Raw genomic sequence first — 18,358 nt, 5'->3', positions numbered from 1 at the left:
TATCATCTACCACTTTCAAGTAAAATTTCGAACACCACACACCACTGGTATATTAGGAGCATATTCAGTATGTTATGCCACCTGCCCTTCACTTTTGCTTATATTCCAAAGTGAATGACATTTGACTTTTCACATTCAAAGACAATAGTTTAACCATCACGAAACAGGGTCAAAGTCACTTTTAGCTGAACAATGCAATATAAGTTATTAGCATGTAGGTGTGCAAGCTAACCTCCTGTATGCTCAAACTAACAGAATAAAAACAAGAAACAGGAAAGCTGGCCTCTGGCCTGGTGTCTACCACCTACATTAGTTTTAGAGCTGGGGTGATTGGCAGGGTGGTAGTGAAGTTCATGTTGCTTGGATGGGTCTAGATAGAGAGGCCTGGTCCAATGACTGCTTCGGTAATTCCCTCAGTATGTGGCTGCCCAGACTGTCTACATGCATGTCTTTCTGTTTCCTACCAAAAAGGATATGTAGCAGTGCACTCTAAGAACTTACAATGTCAGTGTTAGGGACCTAATCTACCTAATGTAGAAACAACATTCTCCTATGTGTAGAATACTGAATAAGCGCGTCAAGTGTATGCCTTCCCCAGAACCAACAGAAGAAAGGGTGTCTTCAGCAAACACTTAAACATTAAAACAATCACTATCATTATGCACAATTCAATCTGCTTGTTCCCTTTGCTTGATAGGTATTGAGGGAGTACCACTACTAATGTCTCCCTATATATTTTTTAATAATTACTGTTTTGATGTAACCTCTGTCCTTTGACACAGAGTTTGTAATGACATGGCACGATGGGACAAGCGCCCAATCTTATTGGTAGGATAGCCCTTTTAAGGTGATGATCCTCCTGGGACTCTTGTATGTCCTTCACAACTATTACCTCCACATACCACAAGCCTGGCCTAGGGGGTGCAGACTTCAGGGTCAGTAAACCCCAAGGGTGGCTTTCGGCGAGTATATCTGCTCGGTATAAGACAGTGGCATTGACATTCACCTGTACTACTGAGCAGCTGAACTACTGCCCACAAATGAATAGATGAGTGGGGGAAGGGGGAGACAGCCCCCCCCCCCCCCCCACCGGAGTATTAGGACAAGGTGTCCCTCCTAGATTGGACTACTATGATGGGCATCCTCTAGGGGGCACCAATTTTGAACTCCCTACCGGAGGTGACCAAGTTAGTGTTCCAGGTGTTGTGCTAAGGTGTTGCATTATCAAATCAACTGCTAAGAAATGTTGTGCGAGTTTGCACTGGACAGGTGGTGTCAAGGCACGAGACAAGGTGCCCTCTGTTGCCCCTTCTGTTTGCCCTGATGGTGTTGCTGGCAATTCAGTTCTGCCACAATATGACTGAGTGGGGTGCTGAGGTGGAGGACATCATGCATGTGGTCTCACTTTACGTGGATGACGCACTTGTTTATCTCACACACCTGGAAAGATCTGTTGAGGTGCTCCTGCAGATGAGATTTCCACGTGGTGTCCGTCTACGGATCAACAAGCAGAAGACGGTACTGTTCCCTCTAGCAGCACTGGTGTGTGCGGATCCTACTACTCTCCCTGAAACTGAGCTCACATGGGAGAGGAGCCATTTCCGGTGTGGCAAATACCCCGGAGGCTGGCTATTGCCTCAATAGGGACATTGTCATCGAGGGACTGGAGCCATCGATCTAGTTCTGGGTGCCCCTGCCTCTGTCTGTAATGGGCAGAGTTGCCCTGTGTAAAATGGTCTTACTTCCGCGCTGTTTGTACACCTTGCAGAATGCCATGTATAAAATACAGAAATCCACATGAACTAATTTGAATAGTTACTGGTGTTGCTTGTGTGGGAAGGTAAGAGAAGCAGAGTGAAATTAGATAATTCTAAAGTTGGGCGCTGAACTGGGGGCCTGGGGTTCCCAGATTTCCAGTTATATTACTCTGCGTGTCTTTTACAATACTCAGCACAGTGGTGTGTGGAAGGTCTGAATGAGAAAGCGAGTGGGGTGAGAGTGCAGACCTCCTGCACTGCCTCATGCAGGGGTCGGGCATTCCAAGCAGTCACCCATTTATTCTCTGTCAGATGACGATAGCCTGTGAGCACGTGGTCACAAGAGTATTAAGTTGAGCTCCTTAATCTAGGTTATTGCCCCCTCAATTGGCTGCAGCCTGTTAGTGCTATAAAGTTGGTAACTGATCTGCCAGTGGTTTGAGGTAGGTTGCCCTGCAGCCAGTGAATTGTATCTGAATAGCACTTTTCCCACCATGGAGGAACAAGACCTTTATCACTAACGGCAGGGGCAATTTCTGCAATATGCAAAGATATCGCAAACTTTCCTTGAAATCTGGACCGATTTCCCAACTAAACCAGAGGAGCCCCACTTGCAACTAGATCCTGGCTCTACTCAGGATCTAATTTCCTGTATCTAACAAGGCTCTTAAGGGAAATAGTCAGACTGAGATGATAGAGGTTGTGGATAGATGGGATGGTGATCTGTCCAAGCCACTATTTGAGGGTGGCTGGAAAAGAGCCTTTGCTCATGTTAGAGGTGGCTAACAACGTACAGTTCAAGTTTGTCCAGTTTCATTCATAATAAGGAAAATGTTATTTACCAGTAAACATCAGTTCGTGGCATGTAATGCTGTAGATTCACATGCTGTGCATACGCTCCCCATCTAGTGTTGGGTTCTGAGTGGTACAACTTATGTTATGTTTGAGTCACGGGATCGAGTGACTCCTCTCGGCGATAGTATGCATAGGCAGAGTACTTCATTAGATCGTTTTCTCCGCAGGCAGGAGAGAGAAGTAATGCGGAAAGAGTAAAAGAGAATGATGTCCATGCAATCTACGTATATACAATATATACATAATTGCAAAAGCCGCAGGCATTCAGGGAGAAAGGAGGGCACATGTGAACAGCACTACATGCCACAAACAGATGTCTACTAGTAAGTAACATTTTCCGCTCAGAGGCATGTGTGGCTGTAGATAAAATGCGGTGCATAGACTGAAAAGCAGTCCCTCCATAAAGCGGTGGCTAGCGAGCAGGAGTTCCAATTGTTTGGAAAAATGGCCCAAGTACTGCTTTGCTAATGTTAGCTTGTTCCGTTGTTAGTACATCTACACAATAGAGTTTTGTAAAGGTGTTGTGTATACCAAGTAGCTGCTTTACAAATATCTGCTATAGGTATGTTCCCTATAAAAGCCATTGAAGCACCCTTCCTCCTAGTAGAGTGTGCTCTAGGTGTGAGTGGTAAAACGTGTTTTATTTTACCATAACAAAGTCTGAATACACTTGACTATCCATCTAGCTATACCAGCTTTTGATATAGGGTTTCCTTTTTGGGGCAGTGAAAAGGCCACAAAACGTTTAGTTTTCCTGAACTGTTTGTTAAGACCCTTTTTTACATCAAAAGTGTGTACAGCCCTTTCCACCACAGTCCTGCTGGGGAAACCAAACTGATAGTTCTACTGATTGATAGATATGAAACTGGGAATCTACCTTTGGTAGAAACTTAGGATTAGAACTCCCTTTTCTTCGTGAATCTGGAAGAATGGTTCTTCCAGGGTTAAAGCCTGGAAATTCCCAACACGTCTAAGGGAAGCGACAGCCACTAGAAGAAAAATTGTACTTACTCAGTAGACATCTGTTCATGGGATATAGTGCTGCAGATTCACATGCTTTGCATAAGGCCGCAATCTAGTGTTCGGCTTGGAGTGTTACAAGTGGTTTTTCTTTGAAGAAGGTTTGAGTCATGACATCAAATGAATCCTCCTGTGGGTAATACGGCACATGGGCATCAAGTCCTTTGTTAGATTGTTTTCCCGCAGGATGGTTAAGTTAAGAGTGTATAAATGTGTGTGTAGATATATAGTACAGAAATGAGATGTCCATGCAAAGTATTTACATATTTACCATATATTGTACTATAACCGCTTCAGGCTCCTGGGGAGGAGGGGGGCTCATGTGAATCTATAGCACTACATGCCACGAACGGATGACTACTGGGTAACATTATCCATTCAATTGAATGTGTAGCTGTAGACACACATGCATTGCATATACTGTAAAGCAGTCCCCTCCTGAAATAAGCAGTGGTTAGCCTGTAGGAGTTGGAGTAGTCTGAAAGAGTGTTCTAAGCACTGCCTTTCCAATGTTTGCTAGTTGGCAAAGTAACACATTTACACAGCAGTGTTTAGTAAATGTGTGTGGTTTAGACCATGTGGCAGCTTTACATGTCTGCCATTTGTATATTCCATAAAAAAACGCCATTGAAGCTCACTTTTTCCTAGTGAAATGTGCCTTAGGAGTGACTGGTAATTGTCTTTTAGCTTTAAGATGCAAGTTTAAATACACTTAACTATCCACCTGGCTAATCAATTTTTTGAAATAAGATTACAATTGTGAGGTTCTGAAAATACTACAAACAGTTGTTTGCATTTTCTGAAATCTTTTGTTCGGTTTATATAGTACATGGGAGCTCTTAACATCAAGGATATTAAGAGCGCTTTCAGCAACTGAATCTGGCTGTGAAAGGAAGACTGGCAATTCCACTGACTGATATGAAAATGTAAAACCACCTTTCGTAGGAATTTTGGATTTGTTCTAAGAGCTACTTTGTCTTTATGAATTTGAAAGAAAGGTTCTTGTAAAGCGAAGGCTTGAATTTCACTAACTCTTCCTAAAGAAGCGATTGCTACTAGGAAAGCAACTTTCCATGATAGAAACTGTAGAGTACAAGAATGCATGGGTTCAAATGGTGGCCCCATACGTCTTGTGAGCACAATATTAAGATTCCAAGCAGGGGCCGAAGGAACTCTAGGTAAAATAACCCTTTTAAGACCTTCCATAAAGGCCTTTATAACTGGAATCCTGAAAAGGGTAAACATGTTGTCTGTTTTGAAGGTAAGCAGCTATAGCTTCTAAATGAATTCTAACAGATGAATAATGCAAGATTTGCTTTTTGTGTGAGTAGCAAACGATATCTTGTACTGAAGCTTTAAGTGGGTCAATATTTTTGGGTTGACAATAGTAGATAAAACCTTTCCATTTAGATGCGTAACACTGTCTAGTTGTGGGTTTGCGTGCTTCTTTTAGAATATCCATACATGCAGATGGAAGTTGTAAGTAGCCAAACTCTGACTTCAGGAGCCAAATCGCCAGGTTGATTGGGCTGGGATATGGATGTCTGATTTGCCCTGTTCTTAGAGTCAACAAATCCAATGTGTTTGTCAGCTTGCGATGTGGCAGTACAGACAGGTCCGACAGTGTTGTATACCAATGACGACGTGCCCATGTGGGAGCTACAAGTATCAGTGAGTGAGGTTGGTTTCATTTTTTATTTTTTTTTAAATATAAAATCTGCGATGGAATTAGTGGGAGAGGTGGGAAAGCATAAGCAAATATCACAGAACAGTTCATCCAGAGCATTGTCCTTGAACGGACGGTGTAGGTACCTAGATGCGAAGCTTAGGCCTTTTGTGTTTTCTAAATATAATGTCACTTACCCAGTGTACATCTGTTCGTGGCATGAGACGCTGCAGATTCACATGCTGTGCACATCCCGCCATCTAGTGTTGGGCTCGGAGTGTTACAAGTTGTTTTTCTTCGAAGAAGTCTTTTTCGAGTCACGAGATCGAAGGACTCATCACCTTTCGGCTCCATTGCGCATGGGCGTCGACTCCATCTTAGATGGTTTTCCCCGCAGAAGGTGAGGTAGGAGTTGTGTATATAGTAATAGTGCCCATGCAATGGAGTAAATATGTATGTACATAGTGTGTTTAAAAGTGATATATTTACAAATTTACAAATGTACAAGTCTAATTTTTTTCTCAACTTAAAACGGCTACAGGCTCCTAGGGAGGTGGGAGGGCGCATGTGAATCTGCAGCGTCTCATGCCACGAACAGATGTACACTGGGTGACATTTTCCGTTCGATGGCATGTGTAGCTGCAGATACACATGCTGTGCATAGACTAGTAAGCAGTTATCTCCCCAAAAGCGGTGGTTCAGCCTGTAGGAGTTGAAGTTGTTTGAAAAAGTCCGTAATACTGCTTGTCCTACTGTGGCTTGCTGTGTTAACACATCCACGCAGTAATGCTTGGTAAATGTATGAGGCGTAGACCATGTGGCTGCCTTACATATCTCAGTCATTGGTATGTTTCCTAGAAAGGCCATGGTAGCACCTTTCTTTCTAGTAGAGTGTGCCTTTGGTGTAATAGGCAGTCCTCTTTTTGCTTTTATATAACAGGTTTGAATACATTTAACTATCCATCTGGCAATGCCTTGATTGGATATTGGATTCCCTGTATGAGGTTTTTGGAATACAACAAACAATTGTTTTGTTTTGCGAATTTGTTTTGTTCTATCTATGTAGTACATTAGTGCCCTTTTAATGTCTAATGTATGCAATGCTCTCTCTGCTACAGAATCTGGTTCTGGAAAGAGTACTGGGAGTTCAACTGTTTGATTTAAGTGGAACGGTGATATGACCTTAGGTAAGAATTTAGGACTTGTTCGTAAAACTACTTTATGTTTATGTATCTGAATAAAGGGTTCTTGTATAGTAAATGCTTGTATTTCACTTACTCTTCTAAGAGATGTGATAGCTATTAGAAAAGCTACTTTCCATGTTAAATACTGTATCTCACATGAGTGCATGGGTTCAAAAGGTGGACCCATAAGTCTGGTTAAGACCATATTGAGATTCCACGAAGGAAGTGGTGGTGTTCTTGGTGGGATAATTCTTTTCAGACCCTCCATAAATGCTTTTATGACTGGGACCTTGAATAATGAAGTTGAGTGCGTAATTTGCAGATAAGCTGAAATTGCAGTGAGATGTATTTTAATGGATGAAAAAGGTAACTTGGACTTTTGTAAGTGTAGTAGGTAGCCGACGATGTCTTTAGCAGATGCGTGTAATGGTTGAGTTTGATTATTATGGCAGTAATAAACAAATCTTTTCCACTTATTTGCATAGCAATGTCTTGTGGTTGGTTTTCTAGCTTGTTTTATGACCTCCATACATTCCTGTGTAAGGTCTAGATGCCCGAATTCTAAGACTTCAGGAGCCAAATTGCTAGATTCAGCAATACTGGATTTGGGTGTCTGATCTGTTGTTTGTGTTGAGTTAACAAATCTGGTCTGTTTGGTAGTTTGATATGGGGCACTACTGAGAGATCTAGTAGTGTTGTGTACCAAGGTTGTCTTGCCCAAGTTGGTGCTATTAGTATGAGTTTGTTTTGACTCAATTTGTTTACTAGATATGGAAGGAGTGGGAGAGGGGGAAAAGCGTATGCAAATATCCCTGACCAACTCATCCATAACGCATTGCCCTGAGAGTGAGCCAGTGGGTACCTGGATGCGAAGTTTTGGCATTTTGCGTTTTCTTTTGTTGCGAATAGGTCTATTTGCGGTGTTCCCCACGTTTGGAAGTAAGTCTTTAGTATTTGGGGATGAATTTCCCATTCGTGGATTTGTTGGTGATCCCGAGAGAGATTGTCTGCTAACCGGTTTTGAATTCCAGGTATGAACTGCGCTATTAGGCGAATGTGGTTGTGAATCGTCCAATGCCATATTTTCTGTGCCAAGAGACAACTGGGTCGAGTGTGTCCCTCCCGGTTTGTTCAGATAATACATCGTTGTCATGTTGTCGGTTTTGACAAGAATGTGTTTGTGGGTTATTATAGGTTGAAATGCTTTCAGCGCTAGAAATACTGCTAGTAGTTCTAAGTGATTTATGTGAAACTGTTTCTGCTGAGTGTCCCATTGTCCTTGGATGCTGTGTTGGTTGAGGTGTGCTCCCCACCCTATCATGGAGGCATCCGTTGTGATTACGTATTGAGGCACTGGGTCTTGAAAAGGCCGCCCTTTGTTTAAATTTATAGTGTTCCACCATTGAAGCAAGGTGTATGTTTGGCGGTCTATCAACACTAGATCTTGAAGTTAACCCTGTGCCTGTGACCCTTGTGATGCTAGGCACTGTTGCAAGGGCTGCATGTGCAAGCTTGCGTTTGGGACAATGGCTATGCATGAGGACATCATGCCTAGTAGTTTCATTACTAATTTTACCTGTAAGTTTTTGTTTGGGTGCATGGCTTGTATTACGTTTTGAAATGCTTGTACCCTTTGTGGACTTGGACTGGCAATCCCTTCTGTTGTGTTGATTGTTGCTCCTAAGTATTGTTGTATTTGACACGGCTGTAGGTGTGACTTGTAATTGAGTGAGAAACCTAGCTTGTGAAGGGTTTCTATGACATACTTTGTGTGTTGTGAACACCGTTCTTGCGTATTGGTTTTGATTAACCAATTGTCTAGGTACGGGAACACATGTATTTGCTGCCTTCTGATATGAGCGGCCACTACTGCCATGCATTTTGTAAAAACTCTTGGCGCTGTTATCCCGAATGGCAACACTTTGAACTGGTAATGTACCCCTTGGATTACAAACCTTAAGTACTTTCTGTGGGAAGGATGTATAAGTATATGGAAATACGCATCCTTGAGGTCTAGTGTTGTCATGTAGAATTGAAGAAATTCTATGCAATAACCATGCTGGATAATGGCTAAGACCCACGTGTCTTATTTCTTCCCAGTTGTTGTAGAAATTGGTTAGTCTCTCCCCCCCCCCCCCTCTCTGTTAGTTTGAGCATCTTTGGAAACTGCCCCCCTCTGTATTGTCCCCAAAAACTTCCCCGCTGATATTGACTCTGATAAGTGAGTCTTGTTTGTGAGGTTGAGGCTTCTGTGCTCTGTCCCCGAAACCCCACTCAAAACTGTGTTTTCCGAAAAGTGCCTCTGCTCTGTGGGGAGTGGAGTGCGCCCATGGCTTTGGCCGTATCTGTGCCCTTTTTAAGTTTTTCTATGGCAGTGTCCACCTCCGGCCCAAACAATTGCTGTCGGTTAAAATGCATATTCAGGACCGCTTGTTGTATTTCAGGCTTGAATCCTGATGTTCTTAGCCATGCGTGCTTCCATATGGTCACTGCTGTATTTACAGTCCTAGCAGCTGTGTCGGCTGCATCCATTGCTGAGCGTATCTGATTGTTCGAGATACTCTGGCCTTCCTCCACCACTTGTTCTGCTCTTTTTTCGAACTCTTTGGGCAGGTGTTCTATGAAATGTTGCATTTTGTCCCAATGAGCCCTATGATATCTCGCCAGCAATGCCTGTGAGTTGGAAATGCGCCATTGGTTGGCTGCCTGTGCCGCAACCCTTTTCCCCGCTGCGTCGAACTTGCGACTTTCTTTGTCTGGAGGTGGGGCGTCTCCTGAGGTGTGTGAGTTCACCCTTTTACGAGCTGCCCCTACTACCACGGAGTCTGGTGTTAATTGCTGCGTGATGTACACATGGTCTGTTGATGGCGCTTTGTACTTCTTCTCCACCCTTGGAATTATGGCCCTGCCCTTCACAGGCTCCTGAAACACTTGTTTGGAGTGTTTGAGCATTCCTGGTAACATAGGGAGACTCTGGTACTGGCTATGTGTGGACAACAGTGTATTAAAAAGAAAGTCATCCTCTATAGGTTCTGCGTGCAGGGTCACATTATGAAACGCAGCTGCTCTTGCCACCACCTGTGTGTAGGCAGTGCTGTCCTCAGGTGGTGACTGTCTCGCTGGATAACAGTCGGGACTGTTATCTGATACAGGCGCATCATAAAGATCCCATGCGTCGGGATCATCCTAACTCATCCCTGTGTGAGTTGGGGACTGCATCAATGGTGGAGTGGCTACTGGTGATAGTTCTGGTGAGCGTTGTGGAGATGGTGGCGGAGTCACTTGTCTTGCCACTTTTGCCTGAGGCTGCTTGTCTTTCTCTTGGAAGGCAAGTTTTCTTTTCATTTTTATTGGAGGGAGAGTACTGATCTTCCCTGTGTCCTTTTGAATGTGGAGCCTTCTTTGAGTGTAATCTGGCTCCCCTGCCTCCAGTTCTTGTCCGAATTTGTGTCCTTGCATCTGTGAGGACAGGCCCTGTTCCTCTGAGTAGGAACTCTATTTTGGTTCAGAGGCAGGATGTTTCAGTATGGAAACTTTTTCCGCAGTCTTTTTCGGCTCCAAAGACACTTTAAATTTTCGGCGTACTGATCTCTCGATGCCGACTCATTTCGGTTCCGCCCTCTCGGTGTCGAGATTGCTCCGACCCGGTGTCTCGGGGTCGAGTCTGCTCTGTGCCAGTATCTTGACCGGAGTCGGATGACTTGACACATGCATGCCCTTTTTCGGTGCCGATGCTCGGTCACCTATTTTTTGGGTTAAACCATGGCCTGCTGGCGGTGGCGTCCCCTGAGCTTTAACGTTTTTTCCGTGAGTTTTGTGTTGTGACGTCTTACTCACGGTTTTCGGCGTCTGTTCGGGATCGACCTCATCCGAATCCGCGATGGAGAAGGTTTCTTCCCCTTCCTCCAAGTGTCGTTGACCTGTCGGCGCTGACGCCATTTGTAGTCTTCTTGCTCTTCGGTCTCTTAAAAGTCTTCCTCGACCGAAACGCTCGACAGGCCTCACAGGTATCCTCTTTGTGTTCTGGAGACAAACACAAATTACAGACCAGATGCTGATCTGTATAAGGATACTTGTTGTGACATTCGGGGCAGAAGCGGAATGGGGTCCATTCCACTAGCCTTGAAGATGCACGTGGTCGGGCCGACCAGGCCCCGCCGGGGAATCGAAAACCCTGAAGGGCCACCGGAGCTCTTCAAAATTCTGTGTCGATCTGTTGTAACTAACCAGATACCGAACGAAAACAATACCGTCAAATTTTCTGAGATTTTCCCTAACTTTCTGAACTGAAACCTCGAAGGGCCATCGGAGCTCTTCAAAATTCGGTGTCGATCTGTTGTAACTAACCCGATACCGAACGCAAACAATACCGTCAAATTTTCCGAGATTTTCACTAACTTTCCGAACCAAAACACGCTGTTATCCCGAATGGCAACACTTTGAACTGGTAATGTACCCCTTGGAATACGAACCTTAAGTACTTTCTGTGTGAAGGATGTATCGGTTTATGGAAGTATGCATCCTTTAGGTCTAGTGTTGTCATGTAGTCTTGCTGTTTGAGCAATGGGATTACATCCTGTAATGTCACCATGTGAAAGTGATCTGATTTGATTTAGATATTTAATGTTCTGAGATCTAATATAGGTCTTAGAGTTTTGTCTTTTTTGGGTATGAGAAAGTACAGCGAGTAAACTCCTGTTCCTCTCTGATGGATTGGTACTAGTTCTATTGCTTCTTTCTGTAACAATGCTTGGACCTCCAGTTGTAGGAGATCTATGTGTTGTTTTGACATTGTGTGTTTTCGGTGGGACATTTGGAGGGATCTTGAGAAATTCTATGCAATATCCATGCTGGATAATTGCTAGGACCCAAGTGTCTGTTGTTATTTCTTCCCAATGTTTGTAGAACTTGGTTAGTCTCCCCCCCACAGGTGTTGTGTTGGGGATTTGGGACATCGAAGTCACTGCTTGTTTTGAGGTGTTTTGGGACTTTGGAACTTCCCTCTATTCTTTTGGAATTGGCCCCCTCTATATTGTCCCCGAAAACTGCCCGCTGATATTGGCTCTGATAAGTGGGCCTTGTTTGTGAGGTTGTGGGTTCCGTGCTTTGTCCTCGAAACCCCCCTCGAAACTGGGTTTTACGAAATGTGCCTCTGCTCTGTGGGGAGTAGAGTGCGCCCATGGCTTTGGCCGTATCAGTGTCCTTTTTAAGTTTTTCTATAGCAGTGTCCACCTCCGGCCCAAACAACTGCTGTCCGTTAAATGGCATATTCAGCACTGCTTGTTGAATTTCCGGCTTAAATCCTGACGTACGCAGCCATGCGTGTCTCCTTATAGTCACTGCTGTATTTATTGTCCTAGCAGCTGTATCTGCTGCATCCATTGCCGAGCGTATCTGATTGTTCGAGATAATCTGTCCTTCCTCCACCACTTGCTGTGCCCTTTTCTGGAACTCTTTGGGCAAGTGCTCAATGAAATGTTGCATTTCGTCCCAATGAGCCCTATCGTATCTCGCCAGCAATGCCTATGAGTTGGCAATGCGCCATTGGTTGGCCGCTTGTGCTGCAACCCTTTTCCCCGCAGCGAACTTGCGACTCTCCTTGTCTGGAGGTGGTGCGTCTCCTGAGATGTGTGAGTTTGCTCTCTTGCGAGCTGCCCATACTACCACCGAGTCTGGTGTTAATTGCTGCGTGATGTATACAGGGTCTGTTGGCGGCGGCTTGCATTTCTTCTCCACCCTTGGAGTTATAGCCCTGCCCTTCACAGGCTCCTGAAACACCTGTTTGGAGTGTTTTAGCATTTCAGGTAGCATAGGGAGACTTTGGTATTGACTGTATGTGGAGGATAGTGTGTTAATGTAAGGAAATGCCTCCTTGGCATGGTTGCCCCCTGACTTTTTGCCTTTGCTGATGCTATGTTTACAATTGAAAGTGTGCTGAGGCCTGCTAACCAGGCCCCAGCACCAGTGTTCTTTCCCTAACCTGTACTTTTGTATCCACAATTGGCAGACCCTGGCATCCAGATAAGTCCCTTGTAACTGGTACTTCTAGTACCAAGGGCCCTGATGCCAAGGAAGGTCTCTAAGGGATGCAGCATGTCTTATGCCACCCTGGAGACCTCTCACTCAGCACAGACACACCGCTTGCCAGCTTGTGTGTGCTAGTGAGGACAAAACGAGTAAGTCGACATGGCACTCCCCTCAGGGTGCCATGCCAGCCTCTCACTGCCTATGCAGTATAGGTAAGACACCCCTCTAGCAGGCCTTACAGCCCTAAGGCAGGGTGCACTATACCATAGGTGAGGGTACCAGTGCATGAGCATGGTACCCCTACAGTGTCTAAACAAAACCTTAGACATTGTAAGTGCAGGGTAGCCATAAGAGTATATGGTCTGGGAGTCTGTCAAACACGAACTCCACAGCACCATAATGGCTACACTGAAAACTGGGAAGTTTGGTATCAAACTTCTCAGCACAATAAATGCACACTGATGCCAGTGTACATTTTATTGTAAAATACACCACAGAGGGCACCTTAGAGGTGCCCCCTGAAACTTAACCGACTATCTGTGTAGGCTGACTAGTTCTAGCAGCCTGCCACAAACCGAGACATGTTGCTGGCCCCATGGGGAGAGTGCCTTTGTCACTCTGAGGCCAGTAACAAAGCCTGCACTGGGTGGAGATGCTAACACCTCTCCCAGGCAGGAATTGTCACACCTGGCGGTGAGCCTCAAAGGCTCACCTCCTTTGTGCCAACCCAGCAGGACACTCCAGCTAGTGGAGTTGCCCGCCCCCTCCGGCCAGGCCCCACTTTTGGCGGCAAGGCCGGAGAAAATAATGAGAATAACAAGGAGGAGTCACTGGCCAGTCAGGACAGCCCCTAAGGTGTCCTGAGCTGAGGTGACTCTAACTTTTAGAAATCCTCCATCTTGCAGATGGAGGATTCCCCCAATAGGGTTAGGATTGTGACCCCCTCCCCTTGGGAGGAGGCACAAAGAGGGTGTACCCACCCTCAGGGCTAGTAGCCATTGGCTACTAACCCCCCAGACCTAAACACGCCCTTAAATTTAGTATTTAAGGGCTACCCTGAACCCTAGAAAATTAGATTCCTGCAACTACAAGAAGAAGGACTGCCTAGCTGAAACCCCTGCAGCGGAAGACCAGAAGACGACAACTGCCTTGGCTCCAGAAACTCACCGGCCTGTCTCCTGCCTTCCAAAGATCCTGCTCCAGCGACGCCTTCCAAAGGGACCAGCGACCTCGACATCCTCTGAGGACTGCCCCTGCTTCGAAAAGACAAGAAACTCCCGAGGACAGCGGACCTGCTCCAAGAAAAGCTGCAACTTTGTTTCCAGCAGCTTTAAAGAACCCTGCAAGCTCCCCGCAAGAAGCGTGAGACTTGCAACACTGCACCCGGCGACCCCGACTCGGCTGGTGGCGATCCAACACCTCAGGAGGGACCCCAGGACTACTCTGATACTGTGAGTACCAAAACCTGTCCCCCCTGAGCCCCCACAGCGCCGCCTGCAGAGGGAATCCCGAGGCTTCCCCTGACCGCGACTCTTTGAATCTAAAGTCCCGACGCCTGGGAGAGACCCTGCACCCGCAGCCCCCAGGACCTGAAGGACCGGACTTTCACTGGAGAAGCGACCCCCAGGAGTCCCTCTCCCTTGCCCAAGTGGAGGTTTCCCCGAGGAACCCCCCCCTTGCCTGCCTGCAGCGCTGAAGAGATCCCGAGATCTCTCATAGACTAACATTGCGAACCCGACGCTTGTTTCTACACTGCACCCGGCCGCCCCCGCGCCGCTGAGGGTGAAATTTCTGTGTGGACTTGTGTCCCCCCCGGTGCCCTACAAAACCCCCCTGGTCTGCCCTCCGAAGACGCGGGTACTTACCTGCAAGCAGACCGGAACCGGGGCACCCCCTTCTCTCCATTCTAGCCTATGTGTTTTGGGCACCACTTTGAACTCTGCACCTGACCGGCCCTGAGCTGCTGGTGTGGTGACTTTGGGGTTGCTCTGAACCCCCAACGGTGGGCTACCTTGGACCAAGAACTGAACCCTGTAAGTGTCTTACTTACCTGGTAAAACTAACAAATACTTACCTCCCCTAGGAACTGTGAAAATTGCACTAAGTGTCCACTTTTAAAACAGCTATTTGTGAATAACTTGAAAAGTATACATGCAATTTTGATGATTTGAAGTTCCTAAAGTACTTACCTGCAATACCTTTCGAATGAGCTATTACATGTAGAATTTGAACCTGTGGTTCTTAAAATAAACTAAGAAAAGATATTTTTCTATATAAAAACCTATTGGCTGGATTTGTCTCTGAGTGTGTGTACCTCATTTATTGTCTATGTGTATGTACAACAAATGCTTAACACTACTCCTTGGATAAGCCTACTGCTCGACCACACTACCACAAAATAGAGCATTAGTATTATCTATTTTTACCACTATTTTACCTCTAAGGGGAACCCTTGGACTCTGTGCATGCTATTCCTTACTTTGAAATAGCACATACAGAGCCAACTTCCTACAGTTAAACAAAAAGTCATCATCAATAGGCTCTGCATGCAGGGTGACATTATGAAACGCCGCTGCTCTTGACACCACCTGTGTGTAGGCTGTACTGTCCTCAGGTGGCGACGGTCTCGCCGGATAACAGTCTGGGCTGTAATCTGATACTGGCGCATCGTAAAGATCCCATGCATCGGGATCATCTGGACTCATTCCAGTATGAGTTGGGGACTGCATCAGTGGTGGAGTGGTTGCCGGTGATGTATGTGTTGAGCGTGGTGGAGATGGTGGCGGTGTTACTTGTCTTGCCACCTTTGCCTGTGGCTACTTGTCTTTCTCTTGGAAGGCAAGTCTTCTTTTCATCCGAATTGGGGGAAGAGTACTTATCTTCCCTTTGTCTTTTTGGATGTTGAGCCTTCTTTGAGTGTAATCTGGCTCCATGGACTCTAGTTCTTGTCCGAACCTATGTCCTTGCATTTGTGAGGACAGTCCCTGTTCCTCTGTGTAGGAACTTGTTTTCGGTTCTGAGGCCGGATGTTTCTGTATGGAAACTTTTTCGGCAATCTTTTTTGACTCTGACAACACTTTCTTAATTTTCGGCGTTCCAGCCTCTCGGTGCCGAGTCGTTTCGGTGCCGCCCTCTCGGTGCCGAACTTGCTCTGACCCGCTGTCTCTGGGTCGAGTCCGCTCTGTGGCGGTATCTCGACCGGTGTCAGATGCCTTCGACACATGCGTGCCCTTTTTTGGTGCTGATGTTCGGTCACCTATTTTTCGGGTTAAGCCATGGCCTGCTGGCGGTGGCGTCCCCTGGGCTTTAGCGGTCTTTCTGTGAGTTTTGTGTGTCGACGTCTTACTCACGGTTTTCGACGTCTGTTCGAGATTGTCCTCGTCAGAGTTTGAATCCTCGATGGAGAAGGTTTCTTCCTCTTCCTCCAAGTGTCGTTGTCCTGCCGACGCCATTTGCAGTCTTCTTGCTCTTCGGTCTCAATGTTTTCCTTGACCGAAACGCTCGACAGGCTTCACTAGTATCTTCTTTGTGTTCTGGAGACAAACACAAGTTACACACCAGATGCTGATCTGTATACGGATACTTGTTGTGACATCTGGGGCTGAAGCGGAATGGGGTCCGTTCCATTAGCCTTGAAGAGACACGTGGTCGGGCCGACCAGGCCCCGACGGGGGATGGAAAACCCTGAAGGGCCACCAGAGCTCTTCAAAATTCGGTGTAGATCTGTTGTAACTAACCAGATACCGAACGCAAACAATACCGTTGAATTTTCCGAGATTCTAACTATCTCTCCGAACCGAAACGCGGAGCGAAAAGGAACTCGTCCGAACCCGATGGCGGAAAGAAAACAACCTAAGATGGAGTCGACGCCCATGTGCAATGGAGCCGAAAGGGGAGGAGTCCCTCGATCTCGTGACTCGAAAAACTTCTTCGAAGAAAAACAACTTGTAACACTCCGAGCCCAACACTAGATGGCGGGATGTGCAAAGCATGTGTATCTGCAGCTACACATGCCATCGAACATATGTATATATTTTTTTTTTAATCAACTGACTGATATGCAGGCTCGTACTGGCTCCTTGATCTCATCAGTGTGCCTAAGCATGACGAAGCATTGGAAGGAATGGACTGTGTTGTGGCAAGGGTGTCAAACAAAGTCTTCCACAATAGAATGTGTGCATGGTTACATTCTGAAATGCAGCTGCCCTAGTTATGACTTGCTGATATCAGGTGGAATCTTCAGGTAGTGATGGTCTAGCTAGGTAGAGATCCAGATCATTAGGTGTACTAGGATCCGGATCATATATGTCCCAGGGATACTGGTCCTCTAGTGTCTCCTAAATCCTGTGTCCCATGTGGAGGTGAATTTGGTGGTGTAAACCCTTTGATTGGTCGTGAACTAGGTGAAGTAGACTGAGGAGAAGGCTGTAGAAAAAGGTGGTGATTTATGTCCGCTAGCCTTCTTTGGAGGCAGAGAGCTGTAAAACACCTCCTGAAAAGTCAATTTTCTTTTTACAGGGACAGGCGGTGATGCTAGAATACAACCTGTTCCCTCTTGAATATGAATATGGCTTGATGAGTGCCCATGGTTTTAAAAATTGGTTCCACCGGTTAAGGGGTGGTGGAAGACTGTCCAGAATCCGCAGGAGTGGAAACAGTCATTTAAAAAAATGTAAAAATAAAATAATCAGCTCCTAAGTTATTGGTAGAGGCGATGGTGTCAGCACCAAAACAGTGGAGGGCAATTTATTTAGACTATACTGAAGTGGTCGGCACCAAAGCAGGGTGCTCATCTGGTCAACTGTGCCGATGTGGTTATTGTAGACCCCAAGGTCAGTGCCAAGCAGAAAGGCGTGGCATCCAAAACAGTTTCTTGGCTCAGACCATGGCTGGAAGGCAGTGGCGGACCGGTGACCTCTTTAGATGTGCTTTTTAAAGTTGTGATCATGGGTGCTGGGACCTTTGCACTCACGGTCAGCGCCGACAGCAACTCTTGGCTCTCAATGTCTGACAATGCATGAGTGGGAGTCTTGGACTGAATAGGCCTCCTCTTCCTGTGGTTCCTCCTGTGCGTGCTCCTCCACTCCTCTAGAGTCCGAGAAGCCATTTTGAGTCGACAAGCTCTTCTGTCCAATAGCATCTTTTTCGACTGAAAAGAGACAGGCGTTGCAGGTTTGCTCCGCATGGTCGGGGAAGAGACACAAATTACACACCTGGTGCTGATCGGTATGTGGTAACTTGGAATGACAGAGGGCAAAAGCGAAGTGGAGTCCAATCCATTAGGTCTGCAGCATATCCAGAAGTGTTGTGTAGGATATAATCCCAAAAAGGGGTACAAACGCTCCAAAGGGCATGGAGTTGGGTTTCGCGAAAGAAAAAAACTAACTGAGGTTAGAAGGAAAAAGAAAACGCAGAAAGGAAGACAAAGACAGAGACACCATGTAGGAAGTTGGCTCTGTATGTGCTATTTCAAAGTAAGGAATAGCATGCACAGAGTCCAAGGGTTCCCCTTAGAGGTAAAATAGTGGTAAAAATAGATAATACTAATGCTCTATTTTGTGGTAGTGTGGTCGAGCAGTAGGCTTATCCAAGGAGTAGTGTTAAGCATTTGTTGTACATACACAGACAATAAATGAGGTACACACACTCAGAGACAAATCCAGCCAATAGGTTTTTGTATAGAAAAATATCTTTTCTTAGTTTATTTTAAGAACCACAGGTTCAAATTCTACATGTAATATCTCATTCGAAAGGTATTGCAGGTAAGTACTTTAGGAACTTTAAATCATAAAAATTGCATGTATACTTTTCAAGTTATTGACAAATAGCTGTTTTAAAAGTGGACACTT

The 18,358-nt window shown here is 45.7% G+C and overlaps 1 protein-coding gene across 3 annotated transcripts in view; it reads right to left on the bottom strand.

The window, feature by feature from the left end:
* MARCHF7 (membrane associated ring-CH-type finger 7) overlaps positions 1-18,358 on the bottom strand; it is a 255,444-nt gene that overhangs the window by 37,957 nt on the left and 199,129 nt on the right. The window lies entirely within an intron of this gene.

This window comes from Pleurodeles waltl, chromosome 3_1 (assembly GCF_031143425.1).
Source record: "Pleurodeles waltl isolate 20211129_DDA chromosome 3_1, aPleWal1.hap1.20221129, whole genome shotgun sequence".
In the NCBI taxonomy this organism is placed as follows: Eukaryota; Metazoa; Chordata; class Amphibia; order Caudata; family Salamandridae; genus Pleurodeles; species Pleurodeles waltl.
Note: the sequence above shows the minus strand (reverse complement) of the source record. Positions and strands in the feature narration are given on the sequence as shown.